Consider the following 12658-nt stretch of genomic DNA (forward strand, 5'->3'; position numbering starts at 1 on the left):
AGCCAGGGATTTCAGTTAGGATGCTAAAGTGCGAGAACATGTTAAGATCAATAAGGAGGAGGTATTAATGTTTTCACAGGCATAAATGTGAAGAAATCCCCAGTGCCAATGAAATGTATCCCAGGCTGCCATGAGGGGCAAGAGGGGAAATTGCTGGGCCCTGGAGGATGTATTTAATGCTTTGCTGGCCACGGGTGAAGTGCCGAATGACTGGAGGATCGCTAATGTGGTTCCTTTGATCAAGAAGGGCAGCAGGGATAGGCCAGGTAATTACAGAGCAGATAGTCTGACAGTAGGGGGAAGGAAATTATTGGAACAATTCTGAGGGACAGGATGGATCAACATTCGAAAAGACAGTAATTGATTACGGATAGGCATTACAAATTAGGTAGAGGGAGATCCTGTCAGATGGATTCAGCGGTGTTGGGAAGTCTATTGAGTCAGGAACTTCCTAAATATCTACAGGAGACAGAGAAATAGACAGACTCTGAAATTAGGATGATGGAAACACGTGCAGGATGGTAATAATTGCCATATTGACCTGGAAAACCACAGTCAACACCCCTGGCCTGTGCTGCTGCATCTCTCTGGACTGGAGGATTCTATTGCCTCAGGATCTGGAGCAGCTGCAAGAGTGAGACGCTTACAGAGGCAGCAATTAGACCCTCACAGTGAGGTATGCCACATGGGGAGATACTGAGTGATATCAGCAGTGTGCAGGAAGATTTCAGGATCAAACCATTGTGTAGGAGGAAGGGTTTTGATTCATGGTGCCGCTGGTGTCTGTGCTGAGGGATTCGAAGCCTATGAGAAGGAGACGTGATGGCCTGGTTGTATTATCACTGTGCTATATATCCAGAATCTCAGCCAATGGTCAAAACCGATCATTGTAAATAGGTGAATGCATGTGTGCTGTGGGGACTGGAGTAGGTTACTGTGATATCATGTGTTGTTGAGGCTGGAGGGAGGTACACAGATGGCGAAGTTGGTAAGGACTGAAGAATGTTAAAGACAGGGTGGGCTGTAGGTTCTGGACAAGATGATAGAGATAAGGATTTATGGAGCTTTTTTGAGCACAGAAACTATAACTGTTAGCTTCAAAGACATTATGGAAAACAGATAAGGATTTTGCAGAAGCTAATTATCTAAACTTGGGGAGGCTATTTATCATTAGATTATCACTGTCACTCGACGTTATTATCATTAGACTGGCAAGTACAGACTGCAAGGAACTACACTTATTAGAGTCTCTATATGGAACATGGGAGATGTAGAATATGATGCATTAAGATGTCAGAGCCAATGTGTTTTGCGAGGAGTGAACAGCTAAGGCAGCACATCTAGCGAATCCTGATCAAGCGATATTGTGAGTTTGAGAAAGAAAATACAGTGAAATAAAAAGAGATGAAAAGTTTCAAAAATATACAGAGTGCGGGAGGGGTGGGGGGGCTTAAAACTGAAGAGCCAAACAACGGTCACAAAATATCCTTAGCAGATAATGTTAAAGAAAAGCCACAAGGTATTTAATAAATACAGTTAGACAAAGAGGATTCCCAACTAAGCAGTGGGGCCTGTTAGAAAGCAAAGGGACAATATGTGCATGGGACCAGAGAAAGAAGTTAAGGTCTTCAATGAATACTTCCCATCTGTATTTCCACATGAGCAAGGCATTGTACTCGGGGATGGTGAGGTTCTAGAACATATTAAGATCAATGAGGAAGATACGTTAAATGGAGCAGGCAAAAAAGGTGGAGAAATTCCCAGTAACAATAAAATATATCCCAGACTGCTATGGGAGGTAAGGGAGGAGATTGCTGGGGACATGGTGGATATATTTAATACTTTGCTGGCCACAGGTGAAGGGCCGAATGACTGGAAGACAGGTAATGTGGTTCCTTTGTTCAAGAATGGCAGCAGGGATAGGCCATGTAATTACAGAGCAGGTAGTCTGACATCAGGGGGAGGGAAATTATTGGGAACAATTCTGAGGGACACGATGAATCAACATTCGAAAGGACAGGAATACATAAGGGATTGGCTGTATGGATTTGGTAGAGGTTTGTCCTCTGAAATTGTGGGGCCAGTGCAGATGATGTGGTTTACATGGAGTTCATGAATGTCTTTGACAAGGTCCCTCATGGAAGGCTGGTCCAAAATGGAAAAGCCCATGGGATACAAGGCAAGTAGATAAATTGGATCCACAATTGGTGGAGGGTTGTTTTTGTGATTGGAAACCTTTACCCAGCGTGTGTTCCACAGGGATCTGTGCAGGAATCATTGCTGGTTATTATGTACATTAATATCTCGGATGTGAAAGATAAAGGTATCATTAGTAGGTTTGCAGATGACATGAAAGGGGGGGGGGGTGTTGTCCACAGTGAGGAGGATGGTCTCAGGCTGCAGTCTGATATCGATCAGATGATAAACTGAGAAGAGTAATGGCAGATGGAGTTTACTTCTGATCACTGTGAAATAATGCACTGTGGGAAGTCTAATAAGGGAACGATATATATCATGAATGCTAGGTACTCCTGGAGTACTGAGGAACACAGGGACTTTGGTGGACAAGTTCCTGGATGTCTGAAGGTGTCAACACAGAGAGACAGGGTGGAGAAGACACCTGAACTGGGAGCGGAAGGGGGACCCATATCCTGGTGGGAAGAGTTGCTGGAGCTGCTCGAGAGGATTTAAACTCGTCTGGCAGGGGTGTGACCCCAAACAGTCGGAAGGCCAGAAAGAAGTTTGAGGCTGGTGCAGATGTTCAAGAAAGAAATATAAGTAGACACTGCAGACAAGAATACAGAAGACAATGAGGGAAAATTGATGAATTAGACTGCAATTGTTTAAATGCAAAGGGCCGGATAGATAAGGCAGATGAATCCAGAACATGGAGGTAACATGGGACTGGGATACCATAGGTATTACAGAAACACAGCTGAGGGAGGGTTCAGGACTGTCAGCTCAATGTTCCAGCGGACAGATGCTACAGGAAGGATAGAACAGGGGGCAAAACGGGAGGAGAGCTGGTATTTTTCATTGGGGGAAACATCTCAGTAGTACCTAGAGAGAGTATTCATGCAGGATCGCCCAGTTAAGCGATATTAGTGGAACTGGAAATAAAAATTGGTCATCAGTTTGCTACAGCGATAGGCAATGGGAAATGGAGGAGCAAATATGTCAGGAGATCTCAGATATCTGTTAGAGTAATAGGGTTGTAATGGTAGGGGGTTTTAACCTTTCCAAACCTGGACTGGGATTGCTACAGTGTTAGGCATTTGGATGGAAGGAATTTGTTAAGTGAGTTCCAGAAACTCCCAGTCATATGTAAAAGTCCCAATGGAGAATGGGACTAAACCTGACCTCCCCTTGGAAACAAGGTCGGGAATGGGACTGAGGTGTTACTGGGGGGGCACTGTGGAAAGTCACCACATTTGTATCAGTGTGAAAATAGCGATGAAAAAGGACAGGCCTGGTCCACAAGTTCAAGTTATACAATGGAGCAAGATAGTATTAGACAGGTATTTTTAAAGTAGATATGGGGAGGCTATTTGCAGGTAAAGGGAAGTCTGGAAAGTAGGAATATATGAAAACCAAGATAAAAGGAGCGTTCAGCACCAGTATGTTCCTGTTGTGTGCAGCTCAATGCTGACAGCATTAGGAAACACTGGCTCTGGTCAAGAAAAAAGGGGCACATAACTGGCTGACTTGAGTGAATCCCTTCAGGAGGATCGGGTTGTCGAAATACACTGAGAATGAAAAACAGGAATGTAAAAAGGGGACATCAGATAGCTTTGGCAGAGAACGTTAAGGAGAATCCAAAGAGATTCTGCAAGTGTATTAAGAATAAAAGAAGAGCTAGGGACAAAACCGGTACCCTTAATGATTAATGAAGCCAATGAAGTGTGAAACTACAAGATCCGAAACAAATATTTCACTTTGGAACTTACTGTGGAGAAAGACTGGGACCCTAAACAGCGCTTGGCCTGACTACTATTGGAATACTGTGTGCAATTCTGGTCTCAATGCCACAGGAAGACTACTGTGGAACATGAAAGGGTTAAAAAAAAATGAACAAGGATGTTGCCAGGGTTGGAAGGTTTGCGCTACAGGGAAAAGCTGAATAGGCTGGGGCTGTTTTCACTTGAATATGGGAGGCTGAGGAGTTAACTGATAAAAAGGTGTTTAAAATCATAATGTCATCGATAGAGTCAATAGACAAGGTCTTTTCCCCAGGCTTGGGATTCCCAAAAGACAGGGCATAGCTTTAAAGTGCGAGGGAAACTTTTTAAAGGGATCTAAAAGACAACGGGTTCCTGCAGAGTGTATGGAATAAACTGCCAGAGGAAATAGTGGAGGGTGATAGAAATACATGTGGATATATATATATATATGAATAGGAATAATTTAGAGGAATATTGGCAAAATTCTGGCAAATGTGACTAGATACGTCATGCAGGAGTTGTTCCGAAGGATCTGTTTCGGTGCCATACATCTCAATGACTCAATGTCTTGAAATTAGTCCACATTATAGAAGAGGAGGTGCTGGAGGTTTTAATACACAAAGGTAGATAAATCCCCAAGACCTAATCAAATGTATCTCTGGACACTGTGGGAAGCTGCTGAAGAAATTGTAGGGCCCCTCGCAGAGATATTTGTACCATAGGAAAGGTTTGAAGGGATATGATCCAGGAACAGGCAGGTGGGATGAGATCAGTTTTAGAGTATGTTTAGCACTAACCAAACAGTGCGGTATGACTGTCTGACTATGATTATATAGTTGTTTCATTAATTAAGGAAGGATGCAAGAGAAAGCCAGGGGTGCACAGACTGATGAGCCAGACATCAGGGTGGGTCAGTTGGAGGTCATTCTGAGAGGTATGACTTACATGTAATGGGAAAGATAAGGACTGATCACAGACAGCCAGCATGGCTTTGCGCGTGGGAAAACATGCTTCACAAACTTAAATGGAGTTTGTTCAAGATGTGACTAAGAAGATAGACGAAGGCAGAGCAACAGAAGTTGTTTCTGGCTTTAGCAAACCCTTGGTCAGGGTGTAGCATGATACATTGGTCAGTAAGGGTAGAGTTCACCAACTGTATACACAATGGGATGACAGTGGGAGACAGAGGGTGGTGGGAGAGGATTGCTGTTCAGACTGGAGGCCTCTGACCAGCAGTATGTTTTCAGGATTGGTGCACCATTTACATAAGCAATCTGAGTGAAAATATAGCTGTCCCTGTTAGTATATTTGCGGATACCAAGATTAGTGGATAAGTGGGCAGGGAATATAGTTAACGAAGGTGATGTTAATCAACTGGGCCAGCGGGCCAAGGAATGAAAGATGGAATTTAATTCAGGTGTTGGATTTAGTTAAGAAAAACCAGGGAGGACTAACACAGTTAATGTTCGGCCCTTGGACAGTGTTGTCAAACAAAGAGAGACCAAGGAGTGCAGTTACAGTGGTAGTTGGAAGTGGCATCACAAGTGGACAGAGTTGGGAAAGCAGCATTTGGCACATTTGTCTTCATTGGTCAGAGCATTGAGTACATGAGTTGGAGATATTTGTAACATTGTCGTCAATATTTCTCCTGGGCAGAGGAGGCCACGGGGTGACCTTATAAAGGTTTATGAAACCATGTAGGGCCTAAGTAAGGTGAATAGCCAAGGGTAGGTGAGTCCAAAGCTATAGGCAAAAAAGTGAGGTGACAGAGCAAGTATTTAAAGAGGGAGCTGAGGGGCAACATTTTCCACTGAGGATCATGCATAGATGGAATGGACTACCAGAGGAAATGGCAAAAACAAGTACAATTACAACATGGAAACTATACTTGGACAGGTGCATGGAGAGGAGAAGATTTGAAGGGATATGGGCCAACAGAGGCAAATGCGACTCATTCCATTTCGGAAACCTCGGCCAAAGAGTCATGCAGCACAGAAACAGGCCCAGTGTCTCCAGTTGTTGGAGGAGGAGACTATCGAGACAAGGGATATTGGAGAGACTGAAGCAAGTTACAGCGATATGAATGGTCAACTGGACTGGAGGTTTCAAATATGTGAAATAATTGGTGAGGGGGAGGAGAAGATAGATATAGGAACTGTTATAGGAGTTAGAATGATTGAAGACACTGGTCCACAAGACAAGCCATAGAAGCAGTGTTGGAGAGGGAATATGGAACAGAAAGATCCCAGGAAGCATTACCACCCTCTCGTGGGAGGCCTGCTTTCCCCTCTGTTGTCCTGATGCTCACCAATACAGCACACACCCGGAGAGCAAACTGTGAACTCTTGATGCTGTCTCATTACAAAACAAAACTTAAAGTGAAAGTGTTGACTGAGCCTGGAGTACATCTGTACTGTACTCGCCCTCCATATCTATATCTATTTCATGTCTTGTTAGCTGATGTTTGGAGCCCTCTCATTGCTCTCTGCTCTGTGCATTGGAATGATCTTACCTGGCGGCAGAATGTATTAAAAGCTCCCGACCTCCCTGACCTTTGTCTCTCTGATTGACCAACCATCTTCCCAACCAGCAGTTGGCAAGTATACTGAGTCAGGAACTCCCTGGGTACCTGTAGAAGACACAGAAATAGGCAGAACGGCAAATGAGACTGATGCTGTGAGGGTTATACATGTAGAATGGCACTGACCCCCACAGGAAAATCCCAGTCTCTAATCCTGGCCTGTGCTGCCTCATCTCTCTGGAGTGGAGAATTCTGTTGGCTCAGGATCTGGAGTAGCTGCAAGAGTGAGAGACTCTGACAGAAGCAGCAATTAGAACCACACAGTGAGGGATACCACATGCAGAGATACTGAGTGATATCACCAGAGTGCAGGATCAAACAATTGTGCACGATGAAAGGGTTTTGATTCATGTTGCACTGGAATGCGCAGCCTGTGAGCAGGTGAAGTGATGGCCTAGTGGCATTATTGTGAGACAATTTATCCAGAAACTCAACAAATGTTCTGTGGACACAGGTTCAAATCCCACCATTGCAACTGTTTGGATGTGAATTAAATGCTTAAAAAAAGATGTAATTAAAATCCTGTAAGTGAGTATTAAACAATTGCTGATGTAAATAAATATCCATAGAGTGCATTCAAGACTTTATAATCTAAGATGGGACTGGGACATCACAGGTATTACAGAACAACCGCTGAGGGAGGCACAGGACAGGACAGGCAGCTCAATGTTCCAGGGGACAGATGCAGCAGGAATGACAAAACGGGAGCTGAGAGAGGAGGAGAGCTGGTGGTTCGGACTGGGTGAAACATCACAGCAGGACTGAGAGAGGATATTCCTGCAGGATCGCCCAGTGAAGCGATGTTCGAGGAATTAATCAATAACAATGGGTCTTCCCTTTCCTCTGATTGTTCTACAGACCCCGATAGCCCCGCCCTCCGGCGCATTGACCTTCTCAAGATGGCGGCCCTGGGGCCCACTCTCTCTCTTCCCTCAAACAAATGGCGGCCGTGACCCAAGGCCGCTTCCCTGATCAGAGACCGCCACCTTTTTACCCGGGCCTGGAGGGTCTTTTTCGTTCCTTTTACCTTTTTTCGGGACTTGTGAATTCTTTCCGCTCCTTTCTCCGAGCGAGGCTCCCTCACACCGGTTCTGAGCGCCGCTCTCTGAAACCGACCGCAGCCGGGGAAAGCATCTCAATGTCTCTCTCGCTCTTCCCGCGCTGACCAATGTGACACTGCGCATGCTCTGCATAGAAACCAAACTGCGCGTGCGTATGAGGTGACCGGTGAGTTTATAGAGAATATTCATATTTGCACAGAATCATGGGTGAAATATTAGACATTAACAATTGGTCTAGGAGAAAGTGAAGACTGCAGATGTTAGAGGTAAGAGCTGAGAAATGTGTTGCTGGAAAGGCGCAGCAGGTCAGGCAGCATCCAAGGAGCAGGAGAATCGACGTTTCGGGCATAAGTTTATGCCCGGCCGCTGCTCGGTCCTCCTGCTCTGCCCCTTCCTCCTGCAGAGTTGATTCAGGCGCTACACAGTCGCGAAGCACAAGAAACATTAAGGGACAAGGGTAGTTAGAGTCGATGCCTTGTGATGCGGTGAAAATATGCCGAATTTTGGACCGAGAGGCCTGTGTACAATTCACAGCGTGTGCAGGTGTGTGTAATAACAACTTTAAACAGGTTCATTAGAAAAAACAAAGGAAGTCAGGAACTGAGTCAAAACAATAGAAAATGTATGCAATGTGGCGGGGCTCTCAATGCTCAGATGATTTTAGTCTTTACCAAGTGTTTCAGGGCCTCAGTGGGTCCCAGTACAGACTTTTCCATTCTAATAGTGCACAGCCAGAAACCACGATTGTGAGGCAAACTGTTGTGGTGGGATATAGAGGCACTTTTCTGGAATTCCCTCTGTTTTGTAGGTGAAAATATGTAAGAAGGAGAAGAGTTTTGTTTCGAGTTATCTTTTCCCCTCCTGTTGCAGCATCTCATTATTGCCCTGACTCTACCTTTTCATGCTCCTCGAATGCTGCCTGTCCTGCTGTGCTTTTCCAGCACCACTGATCTAAAGTTTGTTTTCCAGCATCTGCAGTCCTCACTTTTGCCGAGTCTACCTCGTACATGTTTGGTAGTGATCAGTGACATTTCGTAACCCCACAATACAAGATCAATCACTCTGTTTAAGACAGCAGAAATCCCTTGCAGCACTATAGTCATGGAGCAATACAGCGCAGAACAGGCCATTCGGCCCTTGATGTTGCGCCAACCTGTGAACTGTTCTCAGCTCATCCCCCTACACTATCCCCAAATCACCCATGTGCTTATCTAAGGATTCTTTAAATCTCCCTAATGTGGCTGTATTGACTACATAAGCAGGTAGTTCATTCTACGCCCTTACCACTCTCTGAGTAAACAACCTGCCTCTGACACCTCTCTTAAATCTACCACTCCTCAAATTGTAGTTATGCCCTCTTGTACACGCTGACGTTATCATCCTAGGACAAAGACTTTCACTGTCTACCCTATCTAATCCTCTGATCATCTTGTATGTCTCTATCAAATCCCCTCTAGCCTTCTTCCTGCCAATGAAAAGAGGTTCAAGTCTCTCAGCCTTTCCTCATATGACCTTCCCTCCAGACCAGGCAACATCCTGGTAAATCTCCTCTGCACCTTTTCCAATGCTTCCTCATAATTCCCAAAATATGGGCACCAGAACTGTACACAATATTCTAAGTGTGGCCGCATGAGCGTTTTGTATAGTTGCAGCATGATATTGCGGCTTCAGAACTCAATCCCTCTACGAATGAAACCTAATACACCATACGCCTTCTTGTCAGCACTAACAACCTGGATGGCAACTATCAGGGATCTATGCACATGGACTCCAAGTTCCCTCTGCACACCCACAATACCAAGAATCTTTCCATTAACCCAGTACCCTGCCATCCTGTTATTCTTCCTAAAGTGCATCCCCTCACATTTATCTGCATTGAACACCATTTGCCACCTCTCAGCACAATTCTGCAGTTTATCCATGTCCCCCTGCAACATTTTTCCGCACTGTACACTACTCCACTGACTTTAGTGTCGTCTGCAAATTTACTAATCCATCCACCTATGCCTGCAACTAAGTCATTTATAAAAATGACAAACAGCAGTGATCCCAAAACAGACCCTTGTGGCGCACCACGAGTAACCAGACTCCAGGCTGAATATTTTCCATCAACCACCACTCGCTGCCTTCTTTTAGAAAGCCGGTTTCTAATCCAAACTGCTAAATCACCCTCATTTCCATGCCTCTGCATTTTTTCCAACAGCCTACCATGTGGAACCTTATCAGAGGCTTTACTGAAGTCCATGTATACCATGTCAAATACCCTAAATGCTTGGTTTACATGCTTGGTCACCTTCTCAAAAATCTCAATGATGTTTGTGAGACACGACCTGCCCTTGACGAAACCATGTTGACAATCTCAAATTAAATTGTTGTTTGCTAGATGATTATAAATCTGATCGCTTACAATCCTTTCCAAAACCTTTCCTACAACAGAAGTGATGCTCACTGGTCTATAATTACCTGAGCCACCTCTACTTCCCTTCTTGAACAAGGAAACAACACGTGTAATCCTCCAGTCCTTTGGTACCAAACTTGGAGACAATGACAACTCAAATATCAAAGCCAAAGGCTCTGCTATCTCCTCCCTAGCTTCTCAGAGAATATTCGGATAAATCCCATCCGTCCCAGGGGACTTATCAACTTTCACTCCTTCGAGAACTCCTGTTCATAACTAACCTCGATCCTTTCTAGTCAAATATCTTGTATCTTTCTTCTCCTCTACAATATTCTCCTTTTCCTGAGTGAAAACCGATTAGAACTGTTTATTTAGTACCTCTACAATTTCCAAAGTGTCCACAATCAACTTCCCACTTCTGTCTTTGATTAGCCCTATTTCTACCCTAATCATCCTTTTATTCCACACATAGCTATAGTAAACTTTAGGGTTCTGCTTTATTCTATTTGCTAAAGACTGCTTGTATCCTCTCTTTGCTCTTCTTATCTATCTCTTTAAATCCTTCCCAGCTCATCTGTAACTCTCCATCGCCTCATCTATACCATCTTGCCCTCATCAACACTTAAGCCTCCTTCTTCTTCGTAACAAGGGATGCAGTTTCTGCTGTAAACCACAATTCCCTTACCTTATCTCTTCATCCCGGTCTGACAGGGACATACATATCAAGGACACGCAATATCTGTTCCTTAAACCAGCTACACATTTCCATTGTCTGCATCCCCTGCATTTTGCTACCCCATCCTACGCATCCTAATTCCTGCCTAATCTTATTACAATTGCCCTTGCCCCATTGATAATTCTTGATTTGTGGCATATACTTATCCATTTCCATCGCTAAACTAAACGTAACTGAATTATGGCCACTCTCTCCAAAGTGCTCACCTACAGCTAAATCAAACACCTGGCCTGGTTCATCACCAAGGACCAGATCCAATGTGGCCTCCACTCTTGTTGGCTCTTTGAGATAGAGTGTCAGGAAATCCTCCTGTACACATCGGATAAAAACTGATCCATCCAGCTTACTAGAGTTATAGCATTTCCAGTCAATGTTGGGGAAGTTAAAGTTCCCCATAATGACCACCCTGTTCCTTTCACTCCTACCCAGAATAATTTTGCTAATCCTCTCTTCCACCTCCCTGGAACTCTGCGGAGGCCTGTTAAAAAAAACTCCAAGTACTGTGACCTCTCCTCTCCTGTTTCTAACCACAGCCCACACTACCTCAGTAGACGAATCCTCATCAAAAGTTCTTACAGCCACCGTTATACTATCCTTGACTAACATGACAATCATGGACCTGTTGCAGTGTTTCAAACTCCACGAGGCAGCCATACTCTCTGACAGTCAGACCCAGTCTGGCATCTCCATCTATCCTTTAGACCTTATTGCTGCCTGCGCTCCTCCATTTTCCCTTTGCACGTTCCCTTTCCAACCCACCCCACCTGCATCACTCCACAAGTGGAGCTGTCAAGGCCAGGCGTCTGTGGAATAGCCTCCCTAACCTTCTCTATCCTCCTTTAAGATGTATTTTTAAATCATTCTCTTTAATCAATGTCTTGATTGTCCATAAAGCACCTCAGAAGATTTGTCATTGTGCAAGATTCAATACAATGCAAGTAGTTGTTGTTATGGCCATGCATTAGGAGAAACAGGAATGATGCATTCAAAATTCTAACAAGAGAGTCACTGATAGGCATAGTGTGTAGGCTAAATAATAACATCACATTGGGATGGGCAATAGACAAATAAATAACTAATGCCTGTAAAAATGGTATGGCTATTATCACGGGTGATTTTAATCTGCATTTAGATTGGTCGAAACAGCTCACTCAGGGTCGCCTTGACGAGTTCATTATGTGTATCCACGATAGTTTTCTTGAATAGTATGAAATGGTACCAACAAGGAGCAAGCTATCCAAGATGTGGCCCCTGTGAAATGAGAATAATTAATGACCTCAGAGTTAGGGATCCTCTTGGAAGAAGTGATCACTGTATTGAGGATTTAGAATACATATGGAGAGTGTGAAGATAAAATCTAATACCTGAGTCCTGTGCTTGAACACAGGGAACTACAATAGAATGAGGGAGAACCTGGATAAAGTGGACTGGAAACAAAGATTTTATGGTGGGACAGTTGATGGGCAGTGGAAGATTTTAAAAGACATTTTACAAAGTGCATCCGCAAAGGTATATTCCAGTGAAAAGGAAGGACTGTAAGAAAAGGCATACTCTGCATTGGGTATCTAAGGAAAGTGATCAAATTGAAAGACATACAAAGTGGCCAAAAACAGCATGAAACTAGAACAGGGAAAACTTTAAAGGTCAGCAGAAAGCCACAGAAGAGCTATAAAGAAAAGTAAGATAGAACATGAGAAAATTAAACTAGCACAGACTATAAAGACAGATAGCAAAAGTTTATATAAATATATATATATATATATATATATATATATATATATATATGAGAAAAGGGGGTACAGTAAACGTTGGTCCTTTGGAAAATGAGAAGGAGCATTTAGTTATGGGATATCACAGTGGGGGATACTAAAATCATGCCTATAATTAGCAAAGAGACAGATCCAGGTGAGGATTTGTAAACTATCATTATTACAGAACAGC

At 43.8% G+C, this 12658-nt stretch overlaps 1 gene segment (V, D, J or C); it reads left to right on the forward strand.

Annotated features, from left to right (window-relative positions):
• LOC148149232 (Ig kappa chain V region Mem5-like) overlaps positions 1-12658 on the forward strand; it is a 405056-nt gene that overhangs the window by 81449 nt on the left and 310949 nt on the right.

This window comes from Chiloscyllium plagiosum, unplaced genomic scaffold (assembly GCF_037043375.1).
Source record: "Chiloscyllium plagiosum isolate Xiang-an unplaced genomic scaffold, Cpla_swu_hap1 HiC_scaffold_9, whole genome shotgun sequence".
Classification (NCBI taxonomy): domain Eukaryota; kingdom Metazoa; phylum Chordata; class Chondrichthyes; order Orectolobiformes; family Hemiscylliidae; genus Chiloscyllium; species Chiloscyllium plagiosum.